Raw genomic sequence first — 26,028 nt, 5'->3', positions numbered from 1 at the left:
CTTATCCATATTTCTGCAAAAGCCCAATTTACACAAGGGATGAGGGCATAGACAATATCTGGATAACATCAACATCCTTAAGACAACACCACCTCAACATCCTTGAGAACAGGAAAGAAAGTTCTAATTGGTCTCTTTTATTTCTTGTAGACTGGCAACTGTTAGCAGCATGGAGAATGAAATGTGAATGTGAGTGAAGGTGGTGGTGGAAGGAGATTAGGAAAAAATTAGCTGTTGTGGTCTGAAAAGTTCAGGAAAAGAGCATTCGAGTTATCTCAGAAGACAAATACCACGTGATTTCACTTATATGTGAAATCTAAAGAACAAAGTAAATGAACAAACAAAACAGAAACAGACTCATAGATACAGAGAACACAATGATAGTTGCCAGATGGGAGATGGGTTAGGAGGCTGGGTGAAAAAGGTGAAGGGATTAAGAAGCACAAATTGGCAGTCAGGGGATATAAATACAGCATAGGGAATATAGTCGATAATATTGTGATAATTATGTATGGTACCAGGTGGGTACTAGACTTATCAGGGGATCACTTTGTTAATTATATAAATGTCTAATCACCATGCTGTACACCTGAAACTAATATAATATTGAAAGTCAACTGTCACTGAAAAAATAATACCTAATAATAAAATAGACTACAAAAAAAAAAGTTACCTCAGGTAAGTTGGAGGACTAGGGAGAAAGGGTTTAATGTTTGACTGACTCACTGAATAAAAAAGGCAGAAGGAAAAAACAGGAAAGGAATGAAAACATGGGTTTTTTTTGTTTACCCTGGAGACTTTCACCATCCAGGTAATGAGCTTTAAAAAACTAGGGTTATGTACCTTTACCTAAAGAAAAATAGTGTAACTACTTTCTCTAAATTAAATCTCTAAATTCATTATTTGTTTTGAATTTTCTCAATGTTGTAGTCACTATTCCTTTTTATTTCTTGTTATTCCTTGGCTAAGAAAAGCAACTTTCCCTTCTTTCTTTTACGCATAATTTGAGTTGGTCCTAAACTTTTTCATAAGTTAGTTATTCTTCCTGATTGGAGTTCCCTTTCCATCTACTCTGACAAACTGTACCACTCCTCTATTTTCTCATATATTTTAATGGTACTTTGTGTCCATAAATATGTTTCAGACCTTGGCTGCATTAAAGAAAAAAAATGCATTTCAAAGCTTATTCTATAACAAACCTCTTCAAAGCAATGTCCATTCATTAAGATATAATAAGAGTTTGTGAATTTTATAACCTATTTTGTTCCAACTAAGTTACATCCAATTTTTTCATGTCTTGACCACTCCTCTTTTTCACACTTAGTAAAGTGCAAGTTCCTTTCACTAACTTTAACGACTAACTTGGGAAACTGCCAACAGTTCATATTATGCCTATTATTCAGGGATATGTAGAAATCATTACTGCTTATTACCCAACACCCAGAAGAGTACCTAGCACATAGTATGTGTTCAATAAACATTTGGTGTCTGAATGAATAAAATGAAATATTTGGTGTCTGAACGAGTTAACATGACATTCGTGAAGGCAGTACTGATCTGTGGAACAAGAAAACCACATTTGATTACTAGCAGCTAATTAATTATGGCAGTCCCTTCTTATTTCAACACGGAGGTACACAAATTGAGGACTTAATTTTTTGTTTAATTCTGGAAGGTTCAACATTTTGTCTTCAAGAATCCACATATTGAACGTAAGCATCCAGATCTCTTTCTAGTAAAAGGGTTACCTCCTCCAGCTTTTGTTCTGAAACATTCCTTGGCCAGGAGCTAACAACTGCTTTTTGCTCACCCATCTGGAGTTCAACTTCGGCCCTTTTCATTCAGTCATCACTTGGCAATACTTCCCTCTCATCTTTCCCTGGCATCCCATTCTCTCCCTCTCACCTCAAACCACACACAAAACAGGAAGCCACAATTCCGCCAAGTCCCGTGGAGACGCGGCAGCGCTCAAGTTGAGGCCACAAGACGCGTTTTTACCCACGCGGTTTTCCTCCACCAACCATACGAGGGCCCACACAATATTTTGCTCTCGCAGATGGCGCCCCACGATCGTAGCACTGCTGGGGCTGCCGCGGAACCCAAGACCAAACTCTTGGGAAGACTTTCTAAACTCGTTCTGCGCCCAGAGACCCCGCCCCGCGGCCCTGGCGGCGGGACACGCGCATGCCCGGTGCGCGCCGCCTGCCTCCGGCGCCCGCCCCGCCTCCGTTCCCCGTGGGCCCTCACGCGCGGCGCGCGGCTGGCTCCCCCCGCCGCCACGCCCCTCCCGCTTGTTTGCGGGCGCGCGCACCTCCTCGCGCGGGGGAGCCCCGGGACGGTCCGCGCTGGCGGAGATTGGCGGACGCGGTGGCTGCGTGTTGGGCCTGAGAAACTGGGCGAGCGGGCAGAGTAGACTCCGGGGCGGTGCAGGGCGCCTCTCAGGTAAACGGGTAGCTGGGCGGTTTGGGCTACCCGAGTAAGGGGAGGTGGGCTTAGAGCAGCCCTGGAAATTCCGGCTGCAGCCCCCCCTTGGAGAAGGTGAAGGGGCTGCGCGGAATCGGCACCCGCGGAATGTTGGCCCCTGAGGCGGGGAGTGATGAGGCTCCCGGGAAGGTCAGCGCCGTGGAGCCCGCAGGTCCTCTTTCTGGGCATGATTTCGGCATCTCCCCCCCGCTTCCTATTACAAGGTCAGCAGCTGAGCGTTTATTCAAGGTGTAGGTTTTTGTTTGTTTGTTTTCTCCTTAAGTGGCGGTGAGTTAGAGGGTCCTGGTTCAACCTATGATTGACTGTGCCCTTGAGAGTCACCTAATCGTTTTGTATTTCAGGACTCACACTTGTAAGTTTCTGCAAAGAATACGATACTTCTTTAGGCACCGGGCTGTAGAAAGATGCTGTTAGAATATGTTTGGTTCTCAATGTCTCTGGGCCCAAATTTCTCTAATTGGAAGGTGACACCACCCAACAATATTTGTAAAGTACTTTGAGTTCCATGGGTGGAAGGAACTGGATAAACACAAGATAGCACTAGTAGATGGGATGGCAGAAAGAAAAACTTTCCACAAGAACAGGCTTTTTGAAAAGCTCCTTTGAACATTTTATGCAGATTAAATCACAGTGGTGATAAACAAAGGTAAGCCAAAACAAAGGGCCGAAGAAAACTACATTTCAAGGAGGTTTTTTTTTCCTTCCTCAGATTTTTTTTTATTATAATTAGTTTCAGGTGTCACAAGTTGTGGACTTTTCAAAGTTTTTCCTAGGGATCTAGTGTGGAACCAACTTAAAATGACAGTTACATATGCATTTGGGTATCCTATGCAGTAGTATATCAAGAAAATTAAAAGCTGACTTCTATATTAGGTAACAGGAATTAAGATACCCCATTGGGGAGAGGTAATGATAACAAATCAGAAAAGTGAATGGAGATGCATACAATTTTCTCTCCAAGGAACAGTCTATAGAAATCTTTTTAGTGTGTTAATTGTTAAAGGGTAATAGACCTACAGAAAAGTGCCTGAATGATAAGTGTACAGCTCATTGAATTTTCACAAAGTATATCTAGTACCTAACAAGAAAGAGCATTACTTGCATCCTAGAAGCCGCGCTTTGTGCCCCCTTTCCAAAGGTAACCATTATCTTGATTTTTAATGTCATTTACCTATTGACTTTGCCTAAATGGAATCATAAAGCCTATAGTCTTGTGTCTCACTTTTGCTTAGTATTGTGTTTGTGAGGTTTATACAAGTTATGTAGCAGTTTGTTCTTAATAGCCAAAAACTGTCCATCGAGTTTTTGGCTATTAACAATAGGGCTTCTATGAACATTTTTATAATTACTTTGATAAACATATATATACATTTCTGTTGGATATATATACCTACTGATAAAATGGCTATATTACGGGATATGCAGATATGTATTCCTGGAATAACTACCAAAAGGTTTTCAAATTAGTTTTGTCAATTAACACTCCTTTTAGCAGTGTTTGAAATTCTGGCTTCTCCAAATGCTCGCAGCACTTAGTATATTATCTTTGTTTATTTTAGCCATTCTGGTGGGTATATAGTGATATCACATTGGGGTTTTTCCCAGGTTTCCCTAATGACTAATAATATTTAACACCCCTTAATGTATTTATTGACCATTTGGATATCCTCTATTGCAGGGGTCATCAAATTTTTCGTAAAGGGCCAGATAGTAAATATAGAAATATAGGCAGCAGTCCTTGCTTTTGTAGGGTGGGTTTCAGTTAAAGCTTCAGTGTGAAGCTAGGACTGCCTGGATTTTAGGATTTCCAGGCCATATAGAGTCTCTGCTGTAATTCCTTCCTTTCATTCCCTTTCTCCTTCCTTTCTTTCTTTTTCCTTCTCTCTCTCTTTTTGTTTCTTGCTTGCTTGCTTTCTCCTTCTCTATTTCTTCCCCCCCCACCACCTTTCTTTCCATCTTTCCTTCCTCCCTCCCTCCCTCCCTTCGTTTTTTGCTGGCCTGCTTGTTTGCCTTCCTGCCTTCCTTCTTGCTCTCCCTCCTTCCCTCCTTCCCTTCTTTCTTGTTTTACAGTTTGCTAACCCCTGCTATGTGGAAAAATGACTTCAAAAATGACTGTTCAATCTTTCCATTGGTGGTGAAATCATTAACTGAGGTGGGCTATATTGGAAAAATACAAATACATAATAATATTAAGTAATGTATGCTGTAGTGTTTTGGGGTTAAATTTCAAATTCCTAAACATGCTTTATTTGCTTTTTACCAGGTTTTTTTTGTTTGTTTGTTTTTTGTTTTATTGGGGAAGGAGAACAGCCAAGTTGTTCTTCAATCTTAGTTGTGGAGGGCGCAGCTAACTCAGCTCCAAGTCCAGTCACCATCTGGCCGCTGTTCAGCAGCTCTCAGCTGCTCAGCTCAAGGTGCTGTGTTCAATTTTAGTTGTGGGTGGGCGTAGCCCACTATCCCATGCTGAAGTTGAACCAGCAATCTTGTTAGGAGCACGTGCTCTCACCAGCTGAGCCATTCTGCCACCTGTTGGCAGCTCAGCAGCAGCTCAGCTTGGGTGCAGCTCACTTGACCATGTGGGAATCGAATCGGCGACCCTGTTGCTCAGAGCTCGTGCTCTTAACCCACTGAGCCACTCAGCTGGCCGCTTTTTACCAGTTTTACCTCAAAGACCCATTTGAGACTTCTCTAAACTGTTATTGTTCCTACTTTCTCTCATCCCTTTAAAGCTGAGGAACAAAAGAGAGAATTAAGAAGTGAGAAAAGAAAGGAGATACAACCCTTCTTGAACACTGTATAAAAGGCTAGGGAAGGAAGGAATGTCCAGATCGCTCTAGAAACTGAGTAAAAAAGTATAAAAACACAAAATACTGTTGGCAATACTTTAAGCTGGATATTATGTTTTGATCTGTTCCATCTTGGGATGGCTTGATTGAAATTTATGTCTATCTGATTGAGTACACTTATGATATGGGAAGCAACAGCCAATGGCTTGGGCCATGAAACTCAGCTGTGGCACCCCTGGCCAGGATGGAGTTTCCTCTCTTCTTTAAATGTCCCATGGGGATATCTAATTCATCTTCTCTTACTTTGGACTCTGCCTTTCACCCAGGACCAAAAGTATCAAAAAACTTTTGAAAGTATCAATACTTTCTTTGAATGCTATTTTAGCCTACGTTAACATTTTTAGCTAGCACTGTTTTTTAGGTGGTTTAGTGAATTTAGATATATGCTAATAGTAATGAGAGGCTTGTGGGTCATCTCCATCAGTGTGACCTTTTCTTTGATAATTGAGTTTTTTCTATCATACTTGATCGTTATGCAAACGTTTAAGATAAACCACTAGGCCTTAAGCTTCCCCTAGGACCAAGTTCTATCCTTCAGCCTTTCTTCTATAGAACTTCTTTATCTAGTTATGCATTTAAATACAGTAATACCTTGGTTTGCGAGCATAATTCGTTCCAGAAACATATTGCAAGACATCGCTCGTTTACCACGTTAAAGTGTACTAGAAATGTCTGCTCGTCTTGCAGAACACTCGCAAACCAAGTTACTCGCAATCCAAGGTTTTACTGTAATGTATATATACACACATAATTTGACTAGTATAAATACATTCCTGCTTTATAATTACCACACAGAGCAATTGTAGTTATATGCAGTGTTTTCACTGCACTTCTTGGACCGGAGTTATTACAAATTATTATGGCTGGTAAAGCTGTGGAGGAGTTTCTCTGACAAGTGAGTCCCCCAACCCCCTGGTTCCTGACCTCATAGAGGAGCAAATAGGGTATTTATGTTTAATGGTATTAGACCCTGACTGATGATTCTGTATAAGGATGTATCTGTCAGTCCAGTTGTCATCAGCTTCCCAGAGACCTGCCTCCCTGGACATTGCCTGCATCATATTGCCATTATTAACCTCTGGGGCTCCATTTTCCAGGATTCCATTGGGGACAAACCTTGTCTTTTCTGGTTGCAGTTTCTATTTTTAGATACTCCATTGAGGTTACATTTAATCATATTTCCTTTGTTGAAGCCAATTCTATTTCTCTGCTATGATCTGTTGTCTGTTGCTTGTATAATTTACTTCCAGCAAATAATCTCATTACTAAAATGTCCAGATACCTGGGACTGGGGATGGGTTGAAGATAGCTCACTTTCATCTCAAATGCCACCTACAGAGATAGCTTTAGGGTAGATAAGAGAAAAAGAGATAGCGTATAACAATCAGTTCTTATTAGTACTATATTTTTCTCTCTTTCATTTGAATTTAATAGATTTTGAGACTTAAAGAACGGATAGTGCTGTTTTAGGGCATTAATTGCAAAAGCACTGGGTATAATAACAAAATAAGTGTGACTTATTACCTGTCTTTGTTAACATTTCCTGGAACCAGGCTCTTGTAAAATGAGGCAATTTGACCAAGTATCTCTCATCCTTGGTAATCCTTTCCAAAAGACACAGCAAAGAAGCACCGATTTAGAATTTAAAAGTTAAATGACCCTAGAGGTCATTGAGGCTAACCTCTCTGTTTTGTTTTGTTTTGTTTCTTTGTTTTTTCCTGTGAAAACACTGAGACCTTGAGAGATTGTATTTATTCACATAGTTACTAGAATCCAATTCCCCTAACTTTTATTCCAGTTTCTTTTTGCATTATGCTACTTGTAATAGGCAGCCTTCTAAAATAATCCTGGTATTCACTCTCTTGTGTAGTCCTTTCCCTTGAGGGTAGACTGGATCTAGAGGCTCACTTCTAATAGAATATATCAAAAGTTGTCAGATGTCACTTACAAGATTAGGTTACAAGAGACTATAACTTCCTTTTTGCTGGCGCTCTCTTGCTGCCCACTCTTATGAAGCCAGCTGCCATGTTCTGGCTGACCTGTATAAAAATCCACCTGTCAAAGAATTGAGAAGCCTATGAAGAACTGAGGTTCTCAGATCAATAACCCCCTAGAAACTGAATCCTCCCAACAACCACTGAGTGAAGTTGGAAGATCTTGTCCCAGTTAAACCTTGAGATGTCTGTAGCCCTGGCTGACTGACACCTTATAGATCATGGCTTGGAGGAACTAGTTAAGCAACACCCAATTACTCAGGAACTGTGAGATAACAAATGTGTGTTCTAAAAGGCTGAGTTTTTGGGTAATTTGTCAGGCAGCAATAAGTAACTAATAAACTGCTCTTACTAATTTTAGAAAAATTTTAAAAATTCATCCTGAAGTTTTGGGGACCATAGTTGCAGTCTTTTTTTTATCATCTTAAATATATTTGAGGATATGTTATTTTTACTTTTGGAAAAGTAAAATGTTCACCATTAACTATAAATTCTATATATTTTTTTAGTAACTTAATTGCTAGTTATTTGTTTTATCGTAAAACTGGCAACATAAAGAGATGACTACTTCAAAGGTTGGTTTGGTTTGGAGTTTCATTAAAGTGGATGACCCATCAGACAAATTTACCTAGAACTCTTTTGCAGTTGGCATTAGCTCCTCTGATTTAGATACCGTCTGTACTGAAGGTGTTTTTAACTTAGATTTTATACTATTTGGGTTGTATGTAACCAGGTAATCTACTTTTGTTTTATCTGCAGTTCTGTATTAGAGTGATTTGATTACATATGAGGTCTGGCAATTATGTTCCAGAACTTGTAACAACAATGTTGCTAACCTTTTTTTGATCTCAGAGGGATTATTCATTATGAATTTGTATCCAACTAGACAAACGGTTAACCAAGTTTACTATTTGGAAGTGCTGAAAAGGCTGCGTAAAAAAGTTAGATGACCTGAACTTTTCACGAACAATTTATGGCTCTTGCATCACAACAGTGCACCAGCTCACAAGGCATTTTCTGTGAGGGAGTTTTTAGCCAGTAAACAACTGTATTGGAACACCGTCCGTACTCACCTGATCTGACCCCCAATGACGTCTTTCTTTACCCGAAGATAAAGGAAATATTGAAAGGAAGACACTTTGTTGATATTCAGGACATCAGGGGTAATGTGACGACAGCTCTGATGGCCATTCCAGAAAAAGAGTTCCGAAACTGCTTTGAAGGGTGGACTAGGCCCTGGTGTTGGTGCATAGCTTCCCAAGGGGAGTACTTCAAAGGTGACTGTAGTGATATTCAGCAATGAAGTATGTAGCAATTTTTCTAGGATGAGTTCGCGAACTTAATTGTCTGACGTCATAAATAGTGTTGTGAGAATTGCCTTTAGTATCCCTAGAGTTATAAGTTTTGGAAGCTACTAGAGTACAGCAGGGATAAATTCACTGGAACCTTTAATCCTGAATCTTGTTTTATTTTCTGTTGGAGCATATCAGTGTCCCATCTTCATAGCTTTATCTTGAGAGTTTTGTGGAACAAGTTTTGAAAAACAAAAAATAAATGAATATATAGCTAACATAGGTCAGTTCACTTTTTAAAAAATTTATTGTAAAATTGAATACATGTAAAGAGAAGTATATAACATATATATGGACAGTTTAATGAATGAATAAAAAAGTTAACACCCACGTAATTACCATTAAAATATTCTGAGTTGAATAATTATTAAAATGAGTAAGTGCTTGTTTTGTATATGGTTATTATTTTTTTAATGCTGTGTATGAGCATGTGTATGTGATGTGAATTCTGTTGTTGATGGGTACAGTGCTTTACATATGTCCATCAAATGACATTTTCAAATCTTTTTGTTAAAATCTTCTCTTACTGATTTGTGTCCATGTGCTTGATTGACAATTACTGACAATTTACTGTATGTTAAATATCCCTGTGTAATTGTGTATTCTGTTTCTCCCTTGTTCTGTTAATTAATTAATTTTGAGATCATGTTATTAGAAACATAGATCTTTATAATTGGTCTATCTTCCTATGAATTGAAATTTTTTTTTCTATTGTGAAATATTCCTTTTTATCTCTAGTGCCCGATTGTGCTGTGTATAATGTGCTCCCGTGTATAATGCACACCCACATTTTTGGCCCAAACTTTCAGGGGAAAAATCTTTCGTTTTAATTTTTTAATTCGAATTTTTATTTCTTTACATTTAGGTACTTGTTTGTTGTATTGTAAAGGAATTTTAGCATTTGTTTTTTAACATATTATGGAACAAGAAATTTTATGTAACAAATAATTACAAAACACAAGAACAGATACAAGGTACAAGAAATTTTATGTACTGATAACAAATTTACAATATTTTTGCATCATCAAAGGCCAAGAACTCTTTGTCATTTCAAGTAAGTTCAACAAAACTGATTATTGTATTCCAGGGTATCATTTTGCATACGGATATAATTATTGATTCCTAGAGTTAAAATAAATAAAAGAATTAAAAACATTTATATAGATACGGAATTAGTACCACCCATGTATAATAAATAAGTATTCTTATTTTTCCTTCACAAATTTGGGCAAAAAAGTGCGCATTTACACAGCAAAATATGGTAATGCCTTTTGTTTTAAAGTTTAGTCTGATTTTTAAAAAACTTTTTGTTTTGAAATAATTTTAGACTTACCAAAAAGTTGCAAAAATAGTACAGAAAGTTCTTATAAACCCTTCATGCCACTTCTAATGTTAACACAATGCATAATCATGGTACAATTATCAAAGCCAATAAATTAATATTATTATAATATTCACTAAATAATACACTTTATCCAGATATCACTAGGACCCAATCCAGATCCCATGCTGTATTTAGTTGTCATGGTACCTGAGTCTTTTCCAGTCTGTAACCTTTTTCTGATTTTGACATAGCTCCGTCAGCCTCCGTTTGGTTAATATGTGCATAGAATCGGATTTTTACAAATCCAGCAGGACACCTTTGTGTTACAGTTGGAGCATTTGGTAATTGGATCATTTCATCCATTTATATTTTATGTTATTCCATTTTTACCCTCTGCTATTTTGGATATTATATATGCTTTATCATTCTTTCAGTGGTTATTATAGAGACTATTGTATCCTGGAATGTATCTTTTCAGACCTTTATGCATTTCCTTACGTGTGTATATATCTAAAACACATGGTTTTGGGTTTTTTGCATTTTTATTTTCTTAATACAATGATGATTATGCTTTATTAATTTATAGTTAGCCCTTTTCATTTAATAATAATTGCTACATATTTCTATGTCAGTGTATGTATGCATAGTGTTTATAATATTTATGTACTATAGTTTGTATAACCAGACCCTAACTGGTGGACATTTGTGCTGTTTCTAATTTTTTAATATTATAAACAGCACTGCATCTTAATGTTCTTGGATGTATACTCGTATGTTTGCACCCTTTGCTAGAACAGATTTCTAGAAGTACAGTTGTGGAATCAGAGTTTGCACATTTAAATCTTTACCATTGTGGGGCATTCTTTTCATTTATTAATGGCATAGCTTTTATAAAAATGATATATGCTCATTATAAACTCTTTCAAGCATAATAAATAAATAAAAAAGATGACAATAAAACATTACCCCAAATTCTATCACTCCAACCAAAACAACCTTCATTAAAAACCAGGTGCACAGAATTTGTTTCTGATCTTAGAGTGCTCAGTGTTAAACAAACAAAATACCCATAGGCATATGTCTGTAAAATTTCACAACACGAAGATGGAAAAAAGAAATCCTGAAGGTTTCCACAGTGAAAACAAAAACAGGCTCCCTGAAAAGAAAAAAGAATTGAATATACCAGCATCCATCTTCTTAACCAGCAGTATCAGCTGCTAGAACACAGTGTTGCAATAATTTCAGTTTTGAAGGCTAGTACTTTTTTTCAAAGATTTTATTGGGGAATTGGGGGAGGGGAACAGACAAGTTGCTGTCCTTTTGTTCTTCAGTCTAATTGTGGAGGATGTTGCTTCACTGGCCCATGTTGGTATTATCAGTGTGCTCTTCCCAGGTGAGGCAGTTCGTTCGCCGGCTATTGGACGGCCGCTTACGGTGGCTCACAGCAGCTCATGAAAATGCACGCCAGCTGGCCTGCCCCACTGCAGCCTACACCATCGCTGGCAACTCACGGCAGCCCAGCTTCAGGTCGAGCAGTTGTTCACCATCTTAGCTGTACAGGGCACAGCATCACTGGTCCTCATGTGGGATCCGAACCAGGGCCCTGCTGCTCAGAGCTGGCTGGCCCAAGCCAACTCCTAACCAATGCGCCACTCAGCCAGGCCCTGAAGGCTAGTACTTTTGAACCCCAGAGTTCTTGGCTATTCAACAATCAATGAAGTATGGTAGAACAAAGATTTTCAGACCTGGAAAGCCTCAGAAGTTACCCTCTAGCAAAATGAAGTGGAATGTAGAAAACAGTAAATCCAACCCAGGAGAACAGTGAAATGATATCACTGGAGGGGCAGCCATGTGGCAGGTCTAGAGAGGAGATGGCCCAGATTTCAGAAAGGCCTCCTAAAAAAGGAGGTTTCCAAGGAAGAAAGGCAATTTAAGAGATCTTACAACCTCTTGGCCTGGAGTTTTCTCTGCTGGAAGGTTTTTTAAACTTTGAATTCAGTTTCTTTAGTAGATACAGGAATATTCTGGTTATCTATTGTTACTGAGTTAGCTTTGGTAGATTGTGTCTTCCAATGAGTTTGTCATCCTTGTGGGTGTAAAGTTGTTTGTGATATTCCCTTTTTATCTTTTTAATGTCTGTGGGATCATTGTCCTCATCTTCTTCCTGATATTTGCAGTTGGTCTGGCAAGAGGCTTATCAATTTCAATTCAAAGAACCAGCTATTGATATCATTGATCTTTTTCTGTTTTGATTTTACATGTTCAATTTCATTGATTTTTGCTCTCTATCATTTCCTTCTTGTTTTGGGTTTCATTTTTCTCATAATTTTGTAGTTTTTTAAAGGTGGAAACTTAAGTGTTAATGAGAGGCTTTCCTCCCTTTGTTTAATATATGTATTTAGTATTATAAATTTCCCTCCAAGCATGGATTAAGCTACATCCTACAAATTTCGAGATGTTGTATTTCTATTTTTATATAGTTCAAAATACTTTATAATTTTCCTTTATTCTTCCTTTTTGAACCATGGATTATTTAGAAGTGTTTGGGGATTTTTGAGATATCTTTCAGTTATTGAGTTCTAGTTTATCTCTGTTGTGGTAAGATAACATAATTTGTACAATTTCAATTTTTATAAATGTGTTGAGGTTTGTTTTATGGAGCAGAATAGGGTTTTTTGGGGGGTAAATATGCCGTGTGCACTTGAAAAGATTGTGTATTCTGCCATGTTGGGTAGAGTTTTCTACAAATATCAATTAGGTCAAGTTGATTGATATACTGAGTCTTCAGTATCCTTGCAGATTTTCTGTGTACTTATTCTCCTGATTACTGAGAGAGGTGTGGTGATTTTGGATTTGTCTGATCAGAGTTTTCATCACAGCTCATGTATTTTGACACTCTTGTTAAATACTTACATATTTAGGATTGTTTATGTCTTATTACTGAATTAAACCCTTTGATGTGTATCTTTAGTCTTGGTGATATTTCTTTTTTTTTTCTTCTGATATTAATAGCACTCCTGCTTTCTTTTGATTAGTGCTTACATGCTTTTTTCACTGTGCCCATTATCCTAAATAATATATAGTTAGGAAAGGATGATTTCTAGGATATTTTCATTTAATGTTGATGGGGCTCAGAACACGTACATAAGGTGACAGAATATGGCACCTTGACATACTCAGTATTTTCTGCTGAAGGAATTTGAGAAAGGGCAGATATGAGAAGGCCCCTCTGAGCTCCCCTTCTGTCCTGAAGCATGTCTGTGAGACCCCCCTGTGAGAGGTGCCCTCCCTATACCTGGAGGGAAGGAGCATCCTTATCTCCCAAGACAGCCATAGGGAGACCTAGAGGAATCAATCAGGCCTTGCTAAGTTTCCCCCAGTTTACTACTACCCTTGGCTCCTGTACTTTTTGTCCTATCACGTTTTCCATGACTTTCCACTCTTTCTCAAACTGAGTATAAAAACGCTCAGGCTTAACCACTTCTTTGGGTGTTTATTTCTTTGTGAAGGCTCCCATGTCACTTAAACATACATTAATAAATTTATATGCTTTTCTTCTGATAATCAGTATTTGTTAGTTTAATATTCAGGCCCAAAAGGGATCCTAAGAGGATGGAGAGAGAAAGTTTTCCTCACCTATAATTTACACTTTGTTTTTTATATATTTATTCATTTTAAATAATGTTTTGCTCTTAGGAAGTAATATCAAGTATGACCTAAGATTTTATGTTAAGATACAATGACAAAAGTGTTCATCACATAATTTGAAAACTTTTTGCATTATTACTCTACTCTTAGTTGGGATTTGAAGGGTAATTTATAGATAGTGTTTGCATTTGAATGTTGGAATGCTGTTATGCATTGTCACAACTATAACATGTAACTGAAAAATTTTTTTTAGTATTTAAATTCCTTTTTTAATGAAGCATTTTCTGAAGTATTACTAGCTTCTTTAAGCAGCATGACTTGAAACTAATTAGTACTTTAATACTTTTATTATCTTTTAAATTTAATGTAAATTGAAGCCATTTCCTTAATTTATGTCAAACAGCTTATTACCAGCATGGGAGCTACAGAAACTGTGTGATATAGCTTATGATATCCCAAAGTAGAACATTTTATTCAATGGCATGAGCTGGCACAGTGGGCAAGATTATTCTAATTCATTTTGGAAAGTGAACTGTAGCTTAGGAAGTTCATATATTGTACAAAAGCTCAGAGTTTCTTTGTCATTCTTCCCTAGTTAGAAACTCAGGTTAGGATTTTAGTGGCTTAATTTCTATTATCTTTGTTTCATGCAGGTAATTTTCATCTTAGTTTAAATTAAAAATCTAAGTTTATAGCTTTAAAGGCCTGTGTTTTTGTCAACCATTTTAGAATTAAAAATCTCATTTAAAATATTTTGTCACGATTACTAACTGGTTGGTTCCAGAAACTCATGTTTGGTCTACATATAAATGTATGTTGAATATGAGAGAAATTATTTTCTTCATTAAAGTTTTTTGGAATAGTTTTTCTTCTAAAATATGTTTTTAATTTTATGTAGTCTTTATGAAAAATAAAAGGCCATATTATTTGCCTATTAGTACATAAAAATTGAGACTGCTCTAACATTACCACTCTTAATATTAAGGGGATTTCTAAAAGCTGCCATGAAGATGTTCCTTCTAGTGCTGTTCATAGCAGAAAACTATGATATTGCCATCCAGTGGGATAGTAACCATTGAAATGATTTAAAAAAAATTTTTTGACATAATATTGCAAAAAAATCAAATATGTATAGACATTAATTACGCATACATAAAACAGAAATGACAAAGGAGCCACACTAAAATTTTAAGAATATTTTATATATTGGTGGTGAATGAAGAGGTGATCTTTTTTCTTTCTTTCATTTTTTTTTTCTTTTTAGTATATTCTATACTATTTTCTATAGGATATGCTCATTTGGGCAGTACCTAGAATTTCTATTTCTTCTTTTTTTCTATCAGTAACCTCTATAAAAACAAGAATTTGGTATCATTTCTTTGAGGGGTAAAAAGTATAACTATTGCACTGTGATGTACACCTGAAACGAATTTAAATAAATACATTAATTAATTAAATAGCTATTAAAAAAAAGAATTCGGTATCATTTGACATTAGTATTGGGTTAGCTGTGACTTTTCATAGTGCATATAGAGTATAACCAGTATATTTGTTTGAAAGAATATAATGATTTTTAAGCCCTTTGAAATCTTCTAAATGAATTGTTAAAAGATTGAAAAGTAAGTAAATATTTAGAAAAATGTTTCCTGTTTTTCAGAAGTTTTAAAAAATGGCCAGATACTTGCTAAGATCTCCTGGTGATGAATGGGGAGCTGGGACAGGGAAGGGGTAGAAAGCAAGAGAGAGCGAGAAGAAGAGGGAGAGGGAGAGGGAGGGGGGAGAGAGAAAATGTGTGTATTTTCTGAAGAGGGGGTGGGGTGAGCTTGGAGTTAGAGAGTTTCAGGCACCACAGATCACTGTTGACATTTGTTGTTCCTGAACCAAGGAATTCCTGTGATTAGAATTGGAGGCGGGAAGGTGGTACTGTAAGTTGTGTACTAGGATAGGAAAGGCCAAATGCACTAATAACCCCCAAACTGTGACTGAATACAAGTTTATTGCTCACCCATACAGAGTTTGGCTTAGAGATCAGGGTTCCTTCTGTATTGTGATGCCACTATCTCAAGTATGATTTTCAAGGTTGCAGGAGGGGAAAAGAGGGCTGAAGGATCTCATAAAATGCCTTTAAAGGTGAGTCCTGAAATTGGCTTATATCACTTCTGCCCACATTACTTTTGCTACAGCTCAATCACATCACCCAAATATAAAAAAGTCTAGAAAATTCAATTTTCCTGCATGTTCGGCAATAGGAACTGTTGTGGTTATAAACCAACCAGTCTGAGTTTTGGAAGGGGAGAAGGTAAAAGAGTTAAATGATGGTTAGATTTTGTTATGAATTAAATGTTGAAACCCTAACCCATGATGTAATGATATTGGGAGGTAATTAGAGCCCTTGTGGATGAGATGGGTGTCCTTGTAAGAGACACAAAAGAGCTTACTTCCCCTCTCTCTGCCATGTGAAGTGGGCAATCTGCAACCCAGAAAAGGACTCTTACCTGAACTCAACCATGCCAGCACCCTGATCCCAGACTTCCAGGCTCTAGAACTATGGAAAATACATTTCTGTTGTTTACAAGCCATCCAGCCTATGGATTTTTCTTACAGCAGGCCAAACGTTCTAAAATAAATCTCATCTTTTTATTACCCCAGGAGGATTTTTGCCCTCTCTTGACATGACCCCATGGCAGTTAGAGCTTGAGTTATTGCTACTGGTTTCTGTATTGGTGGAGCAGACAAGAATTGTCCTAAGGCAACATGTGGGAGGTACAAGACACACTTTTTTCTCTCACCTACTTATTTCAGCATCTGCAGTGTGTCTGCTCTTCACCCAAAGCTATAGTCCTCTCCCCCAATCATCTTTCAAGACAGCTGAAACGTACATGGATTTCTTGAAGTTTTGGTTGGTTCCTTGGGTTCCTGATAGCTTCTCTCTTTTCTAGTTTTTCTAGGTTGGTTTTGGAAGAGAGAGCCAGCAATCTTTTAGTTTACGCAGTGTCTTAAGGCTTTCTAATTTCTGAGGAATTCCTAAGGAATTAGGTAAAACTCCAACCTTGTCTTAGCTGAGAAGGAAACAGTTTTATTTTTTGCCCCTATAAACAATTTATCCCTAGGATCTAGGTAAGAGGGTAATTTTGATGAGCCAGTCACTTTGAGTATCTGGCAGTTACCAAGGATAGCAGAAAACTTGTGTTGGATTACCTATAGGATATGATTCTTGCTTGAGCAGGCTTATTCCCTTCTTATCATTGATGTTATCCTCAAACCCTCCCCTCAAGTCAGGTCAGAAGTTTGGAATAATAATTTTAAAACTAGTTTCCTAAAATAAGTACATTGCTTCAAATTTTTAGCTTCTCATGGCATCCAAAAGGAAAAATTAAAGACAATTTGATTTGATAAAATGAACAGCCTAAACAATAAAGTTATAAGGTTGAAAATGTTGTTAAAGTTTCCAAAATAAGCCAACAACTTCATCAAAAATTACTACATTGCATTGTTCATGTAAAACAGATACTCTTTTGCTAAGTACTGTGCTCAACAGGCACTAGAAATATGAATTAATTCAGTATTAAATCATTATTATTAAAATATTAATGTATAATAACCTTATTCATGTGAATTAACATCACAGAATAGTGGACTAATTAACTTTCATTTTAATTAAATCAACATAAAGAGAAATATACTTAAAATATGTGTTGTTTATATAGAGATGTGGAAATAAGAAAAATATTAAGAGGAAAAGCTATTATGTTACTATTGATTGCTACTCTTCATGCTAGTGCCTGATTTTACTGGGCTTTTATTAAGTTAAATTTATATACTTCATATCATGATTCAAAAATAATTGAGTTTAATTTGAAGTTTAGTTACAGCAATGATTAGAATATTTTTACATTGTTTAAAGAGTATATGTATTTGAAAATAGTTATTACAGAGGGAACTTTTAATAGTCTTTAAGTCTTTATAACATTAAAATTTTCAAAAAAAATTTGTAAAAATATAAATATTTTTCATTATGTGATTTATTATTGGGGAAAGGTCAACGAAGTGTTCAGAAACCTTGCTTGTGTTTTGGTCTGTATCTCCCCAGCTGTTCGTTATGCCCATATGAACTATGAAGAGAATTTTACTTGGGCATTTACTTGCAGGCTGTTGCTCCATACTTGTATCCTTGTGGAGTGACTTTTGTATGTTTTTATCCTCTTTAAAAGAACAGTGTGAATACTAAGTTTTACCTTTGCAGAATAAACTGCCACTATTCTTTTTCCTATAGAAAAATTTATTCGGAGATGTCGAAGAAATCCTGAGTGGAAAATGTTGATTAGCATATTGATTTGGGAAAATGTTGTAATTACTTGTTATGAGTGAACAGCTGGCCTTTTAAAAAGTCAGTTTGGTTTAATTTACTGTGAAATTAGTTGAAAAGACTGAAACGTAAGCTCTGGAAATGTTTGTGTATTTATCCACTAGATGGAGCTGTCTGCTAATGTTATTGCTCCATAGCAAACAAGGGCTCCTACAGTTCTATCTGCAGAGATGCAGGCCTATCTCATTTTATTGCTCTTCATTTTATTGCACATTGCAGCTATTTCGTTTTTTTAACAAACTGAAGATAAGATCCTCTACCAGTAAAAAGACTACTACTTGCTGATGCTCAGATGATGGTTAGAATTTTTTAGCAATAAAATATTTCTTAATTAAGGTATAATTTTTTTTAGACATAATGCTATTATACACTTAACAGACCACATGCAGTATAGTGTAAACATAATTTTTATATGCACTGGGAAACCAAAAAATTTGTGTGACTTGCCATACTGTGGATATCTAGAACCAAACCCACAATATCTCCAAGGTATGCCTGTATTATTAAGGTTAAATTTAAGTAACCTGTTTGGTAATGCAGTTTAATAATTTGTCTATTCTTTGTATAACTATAGGTAAAATAGAATTTTATCCCTTATATATAAAAATGTTATATACCATTCATCTGTGAGGAATATGTACAGTTGCTTTTTTTGATAGACCAAGAGCTTCTCTTGGCCTGTTCTTATACTTAGTACCCTAATGGAAATACCATTGTTTTGCAACACTCAGTAAAAGGTGAATTGCTAAAAAAACTACTGTCAAATTAAGTATGAGTGAGAAAGCTGCAAAGAAAAACTAGATTTTGCACTTGTTTATGCTTGAAATTCTTTAAGTTCTGTACAAAAGGTGCTTTTATTGAACAGTGTGATTACAAATGCACAAGTTCCACATTTTGGTGCTTATTACTGAAAAATAACTCTCATGGAAATTTTTACTTGAAAATGCCGAATGTCCTAAATGGAAGTTATTTTAAACTTAAAGAACTTTACTTAAGTGCTTAATAGTTTTAAAATTTTGTTTTTCTCTTAACATTACTATCTTGTTATATAACTTTAGGTGTTTGTTATAACTGATAATTACTTAGGGGACATCTAAATAAAAAATATTAATAGAATACAAAAGGTACTTAGAAGAAAATAAAACTGTAATACTTTATCAAAGGCTCCAGATATACAGTTTAGCAAATCATGTAGCGTTTTCAGTCTTGTTTTTGAGTAAATGTAATGATTTTTATTTTTCTTTTATTCCAGGTTTTATGATTTGTTGCTAAATTGCTTTTTAACCAAAAGATTGCAATTCTGTCCTTATGTTCTCTGGTCTCTTCATGTTGAACTAACAAGGTGTTGCCTTCCTCCGGATATGCAAGGCAGGCAGTTGTGGTTCAGTAGTGACTTCCTCTTTAGGAGGAGTTTCTTCTTCTCCACTATAATCCTATGAGCAATTTCATAATTAAACAAAGGTAGAAAGGTTTTTTTCCCTGTTATGAAAAATACACTGCAGTTGGAGTCAGAAGGTCTAGATTTTAGTCCTAGAATCTAGGACCTACAATAACAAATATTTGCTGAATAAATAAATTAATGAGTAGCTTTGCTACTTCTTAATCGTTAGATTATAACCTGGTCAATTAACATCTCTTAGAGCCTTATCTATAAAATGAGATTCTATTAATTCAACATACATTTTTTTGAGTGTTACGAATCAGACACAGCAATGAGAAACGTAAGAAATATAAGCCTCCTTCACTCAGATTGCTTAATTGGGAGAGACAGATAAGTAAATAATATACACTGTGACAAGTGTTTTCATGGAGGTATGTATAGATAACGTAAGTGAATAGCCCCTTAAACCTGTAAATATTGGCCAAACATTTATTTAGTGGGGCTAGGGAGAAACTGACCTTATGATCGTAAAATTATACAAACCAGATTAAAATATTCTCTCACTAGTTGAAGGAAACATTTCTGAAAAAGATTTTGCAAAACATTCTTCAGTTTTCCGAAGTTCTTATTTTCACTTCTGAACCAACATTTTCTTGAGGAGCATTTATGAGTTTCAACATTAGATCATGTAGTGCCCAGAAAAGTGCCATGTACTGTTTTTTTTGAATTTTAACTGAGAGCAACTACATGTGTAGTAGAGAGTGTAGAGGGATGTTTTTAAATTTCTAGTTAGGTAAAGAATGACATATGGAAGCTTCAGTTAACTGGTATCATATTCTGATTTATTCCAATGGTGTTTCAGTGGTCCTCTTAGATGGCTTCACCAGCCCACTCTGCCCCTGAATCCTAACTGATTTGCCTGCATTCGATTTGAACAGAACTGACACTTTATAATTTTGAGTTTTCTAGTCCATTATCCTGGTAAATATCTCCATTTGTTTAGTTTTTATATCTCTTAATAAAGTTGTATTATTTTCCCCCTAAGGGTTTTGCATTGTTTTAATGGCCAGGACCTTAAATATAGATGATGAAAGCAGATTAGCAAGCACTGAGCTGTTGTTTATGAATGTAGTCATCTCATCCCAAGAGGGTTATATAAATGGAACCATAAGTGTGCAGTTTTTTGAAGCTGGCTTCTTTCACTCAGCTTAATGTCTTTGAGATTCATTCATGTTGTTGCATGGATCAGGTTTGTTCTTTTTTATTGCTGAGCAGTGTGCCATTCACTGTATGTATTGGGTTGTTAGAAAAGTCATGACGTATTTTTCTATGTCTTTCATTGCAAAAATGCGTCATGACTTTTCTGACAACCCAGTACATATATACAACAGTTTCTTTATCCATTCACGTGTTGAAGAGCAATGCAGTTATTTTGAATTTTTAGCTACAGATTTTTTGTTTTTTGTTTTTGTTTTTTTATTTTTAGGGTAAATACCCAGCAGTGAGATTGCTAGGTCAGATGCTAAGTACATATTTAACTTTGTAAGAATTTGCCAGACCATTTCCCACATTGATTGTACCTTTTGGCATTTGCACCAGCAATGTGTGAGAATTCTAGCTGTTGCTCATCCTGAACACTGGATATTGTCAGTATTTTTTATTTCAGTCTTTCGAGTGTGTATACTAGTAACTCATCATGGTTTTAATTAGTATTTCTCTAATTACTGATATGTTGAATATAATGTACTTGCATATGCCATCTTTATGTCCTCTTTAGACAAGAGTGTATTCAAATCCTCTGCCCATACTTTCTTTTAAAAATTAGTTTCAGGTGTACAAAACAATGCAATAGTTATGCTTTTCACGCCTCACAAAGTGACAATCCCTCCGCCCCCAATCCGCTGCCCCCCCACTCCTGATATCATACATATCTATTACAATTCCATTGACTCCACTCCCCACACTGTATTCCATATCCTGTGACTATATATTTATTCAATTATAGTTGACATATTATTCAAGGGCAGCTTCAGATGTACAGTGTGGTGGCCAGGCCTCTACACCGTCCATGAAGTGGTTTCTCTAACAAGACATGAGTCCATCTGGCCCCCTAAAAAATATTTACAACATTATTGATTATATTCCCTAACCTGTCTTTCCTATTCCTGAGGCCACATTGTAGTTACCAATTTGTATTGTCTCGTCCCTTCCCCTTCTCCCTCATCCCCACCCCCTCCCAACTAGCAATCATCAGTTTTTCCTCTGTGTCTCTGAGACTATTTCTGTTTACATTGCTCGTTTATTCAGTTCTTTAGAGTCCACATATAATTGAGATCATATGGTATTTGTCATTCTCTGACTGACTTATTTCACTTAGCATAATGTTCTCTAGGTCCTTCCATATCATTGCAAATGGTACGATTTCCTTCTTCTTTATAGCTGAGTAATACTCCATTGTGTAAATGTACCATAGTTTCTTAATCCAGTCATCTACCGATGGGCATTTTGGTTGTTACCAAGTCTTGGCTATTGTGAATAGTGCTGCAATGAACATAGGGATGCATACATTTTTTTGAATTAGTGTCTTGGGTTTCTGTGGATAAATACCTAAGAGTGGAATTGCTGGGTCATAAGGTAGTTCCATTTCCAGTTTTTTGAGATACCTCCATGCTGATTTCCATAGTGGCTGCACCAGTCTGCAGTCCCACCAACAGTGCACCAGGGTTCCCTTTTCCCCACAACCTCGCCAGCACTTGTTGTTGTTGATGTATTGATGATAGCCATTCTGACCGGGGTGAGGTGGTATCTCATTGTAGTTTTCATTTGCATTTCTCTAATGATTAGTGAGGTTGAACATTTTTTCATATGCCTGTTGGCCATCTGTATTTCCTCTTTAGAGAAATTCTCTCATATCCTCTGCCCATTTTTTAATTGGGTTGTTTGCTTTTTTGGTGTTGAGTTGAATGAGTGTTTTATAAATTTTGGATATTAACCCCTTATCAGATATATCCTTGGCAAATATCTTCTCTCATTCAGTAGGCTGCCTTTTTGTTTTATTGATGGTTTTCTTTGCTGTGAAAAAACTTTTAAGTTTGATGTAATCCCATATGTTCATTTTTTCTTTTACTTCCCTTGTCCATTGGGATATATCAGTAAAAATATTGCTTAGGGTAATATCTGCAAATGTACTTGCTATATTTTCTTCAAGGAGTTCTATGATTTCAGGTCTTACATTTAAGTCTTTAATCCATTTTGAATTTGTTCTTGTATATGGCGTAAGGAGGTGGTCAAATTTCATTTTTTTGCATGTGCCAGTCCAATTTTCCCAGCACAATTAATTAAATAGACTATCTTTACCCCAATGTAAATTCTTGCTTCCATTGTCATAGATTAATTAACCGTATATGAATGGATTTATTTCTGGGCTCTCTATTCTGCTCCATTGATCTATGTGCCTGTTTTTATGCCAGTACCATGCTGTTTTGATTACTGTAGCCTTGTAATATGATTTGATGTCGAGTAGCGTGATACCCCCAACTTTGTTCTTATTTCTCAGGATTGCGGTGGCTATTCGGAGTCTTTTATGGTTCCATATAAATTTTAGGATTATATTTTTTATTTCTGTGAAAATGCCCTTGGTAGTTTGATAGGAATTGCATTGAATCTATATATTCTCTGTCCATGTTTTTGATAGTTTTTTTATATTTTAGATACAAGTCTTTTGTCAGATATGTAATTTGCACATTTTTTTTTAACCAGTCTGTAACTTTTCTTTTAAAAATCTTGGCAGTTCTTTGGCAAGTTTTAGATTTTGATAAGGGGAAATTTATCATTTTTTTTCCTTTATGGATCATGCTTTTTGTGTCATTTCCAAGAACTGTTTCATTTTCTTATGTTTTCTTCTAAAAAATTATAGATTTGTTGCTTTCATTTTGATATATGGCCTTTTAAAAAATATATTAATATACATTTGAGAAGTTGTAGGTTTATAGAGAAGTTGATTTGAAGTTATAGAAATTTCTCATTACCTTCTCACTCCCCCCCCCAATTTCCCCTAATACTATGTTGCATTAGTGTGGTATATTTGTTACAATTGATGAGCCAATATTGATACATTATTATTAACTAAAGTCCATAGTCTACATTAGGGTTCACTCCTTCTGTTGTATATTCTGTGGGTTTTGGAAAACGTAAAATGACATGTATCTACCATTCCAGTATCATACAGAATAGTTTCACTGCCCTAAAAGTCCCCTGTACTCTACTTATTCATCTCTTCCCTCCAGCCATCCCTGCTCCCAACCTCTGACAACCACCGATTATTTACTGTTGCCATAGTTTTGCCTTTTCCAGAACATATGGTTGTAATCCTACAGTCTGTACGCTTTTCAGATTGCCTTCTTTCACTTAGCATGTGTTTAAGGTTCCTCCATGTCTTTTCATGGCTGGACAGATCATTTCTTTTTTTGCTAAATAGTATTTCTTTGTATGGATATACCACAGTTTGTTTATCCATTCACCAATTGAAGGACATCCTGGTTGCTTCCAAGTTTAGGAAATTATGGATAAAGCTGCTGTGAACAATTGAGTATAGATTTTTGTGTGGACATATGTTTTCGACTCATTTGTGTAATATCAAGGAGTTCAGTTGCTGGATAGTATGGTAAAAGTATGTTTAGTTTTGTAAGAAACTTCCAAACTGTCTTCTAAAATGGCTGCAGTATTTTACATTTGCACCAGTAGTGAATGAGTTCTTGTCAGCATTTGGTGTCATCAGTATTTTGGGTTTTAGCCATTCTAGTGGTATCTAGTTGTTTTAATTCATAGTTACCTATGACATATAATGTTCAGCATCTTTTCATATACAGTAATACCTTGGTTTGTGAGCATAATTCGTTCTGGAAACAAACTACTCGTATTGCAAGACATTGCTCTTTTACCACGTCAAAATGTATTAGAAATGTTTGCTCACCTTGTAGAACACTTGCACCAAGTTACTCTCAATCCAAGGTTTTGTTGTACTTATTTGCCATCTTCTTGGTGAGGTGTATGATCATATGTTTTGCCCATTTTTGTTTGCTTTTTTATTTTGAGATTTAAGAGTTCTTTGCATATTTTGGATATAAGTCCTTTGTCAGATAGATGTGTGTTTTGCAAATATTTTCTCCACATCTGTGCTTATTTCATGCTCTTAACAATATCCTTCATGGAGCAGAAGTTTTACTTTTTAATGAAGTAATCTTTCTTACCAATTGTTTATTTCATGGATTGTGCTTTCAATGTATCTAAAAAGTCATCACCAAACCCAAGATCACTTAGATTTTCATGTATGTGAAATATTCTAGTGTTATCACTTTGTGTTTTACGTTTAGGTCTGTGATCCATTTTGAGTCAGTGTTTGTAAAAGATGTACAATTTGTGAGTAGGTTTATTTTTTGCATTTGGATGTCTGGTTGTTCCAGCACCATGTGTTGAAAAGACTACCCTTTTTCTATTGAATTGCCTTTGTTCCTTTGTCAAAGATCACTTGACTCTATTTGTGGGTGTCTATTTCTGGGCTCTCTATTCTGTTCCATTGACCAATTTGTCTATTCACTCACTAATACCACACTGTCTTGATTACAATAGCTTTATAGTAAGCCTTGAAGTTGGGTAGTGTCAATCTTCTGACTTTGTTCTCCTTCAATATTGTGTTAGTTATTCTGGGTCTTCTGTCTCCCATATCAATTTTAAAACTAGTGTGTTCATTTCCACAAAGAACCTGCCTGGGTTTTAATTGGGATTGCACTGAATCTACAGATCAAATTGGGAAGAACTGATATCTTGACAATATTGAGTCTTTCTTTCCATGTACGTGTAATGTCTCTCCATTTAGATCTTTGATGTATTTTTTATCAGAATTTTACAAGTTTCCTCATATAGATCTTGTTCATATTTTGTTAGATTTATGCCTCATTTGAAATACCAATTGAACATTCCTGGTATATAAGAAAGTATTTCAGGGCCGGCCGAGTGGTGCGATGGTTAAGAACTGGCTTGGGACGCCAGAGGGCCCCGGTTTGGATCCCACACATGAGGGCCAGTGACACTGCCCTCCACAACTAAGATGCTGAACAACAGCTCAACCTGGAGCTGGGCTGCCGTGAGTCGCCGGCGGCAGCTAGGCTGCAGCCCCTGCTGCGGTGGGTTGCCATGGGCTACCGTATGTAGCCCGCAGCCAGCGTGAGCGGCCAGCAGCTGCAGTGAGCGGCAGTCCAGAAGCCGGCGACTGATGTGCCTCTCCCGGGAAGAGCGCAATGATGGTGCCAACTTGGGCCAATGAAGCAACATCCTCAACAACTAGACTGAAGAACAAAAACGACAGCAACTTGTCTGTTCCCCTTCCCCCAATTCCCCAGCACTGTTCCCATCCCCCCAATTCCACAATAAAAAAATAAATAAAAGTATTTCATGTTATGTGTCTTCCAAAATTTTTATAGATTTGTTTCTTTCATTTAGGTCTATGCCCCATTTTAATTAATCTTTACATATGGTTTAAAGTTTAGTCCATGGTTAATTCTTTTTTTTTTTTTAACATGTGGGCGTTCCAACAGTATTTGTTGGAAAACTAGTCTTTCTTCATTGAATTGTTTT

At 36.4% G+C, this 26,028-nt stretch overlaps 1 protein-coding gene across 4 annotated transcripts in view; it reads left to right on the top strand.

The window, feature by feature from the left end:
• The first annotated feature begins 2,203 nt into the window (after positions 1-2,203).
• MIPOL1 (mirror-image polydactyly 1) overlaps positions 2,204-26,028 on the top strand; it is a 268,247-nt gene continuing 244,422 nt past the window's right edge. For 2 of the 4 annotated variants that reach the window (XM_019644722.1, XM_019644726.1), the window contains exon 1: positions 2,204-2,442. The gene's annotated coding sequence lies outside the window, so the exon portion shown is untranslated. Of the gene's footprint in view, positions 2,443-2,470; positions 2,688-4,554; positions 4,637-26,028 lie in introns of those variants that run through there. The other 2 variants (XM_019644724.1, XM_019644723.1) reach the window with 2 other exon arrangements.

This window comes from Hipposideros armiger, unplaced genomic scaffold (assembly GCF_001890085.2).
Source record: "Hipposideros armiger isolate ML-2016 unplaced genomic scaffold, ASM189008v1 scaffold_90, whole genome shotgun sequence".
In the NCBI taxonomy this organism is placed as follows: domain Eukaryota; kingdom Metazoa; phylum Chordata; class Mammalia; order Chiroptera; family Hipposideridae; genus Hipposideros; species Hipposideros armiger.
The sequence above is the reverse complement of the archived record's forward strand: the minus strand, read 5'-3'. Positions and strand labels throughout refer to the sequence as shown.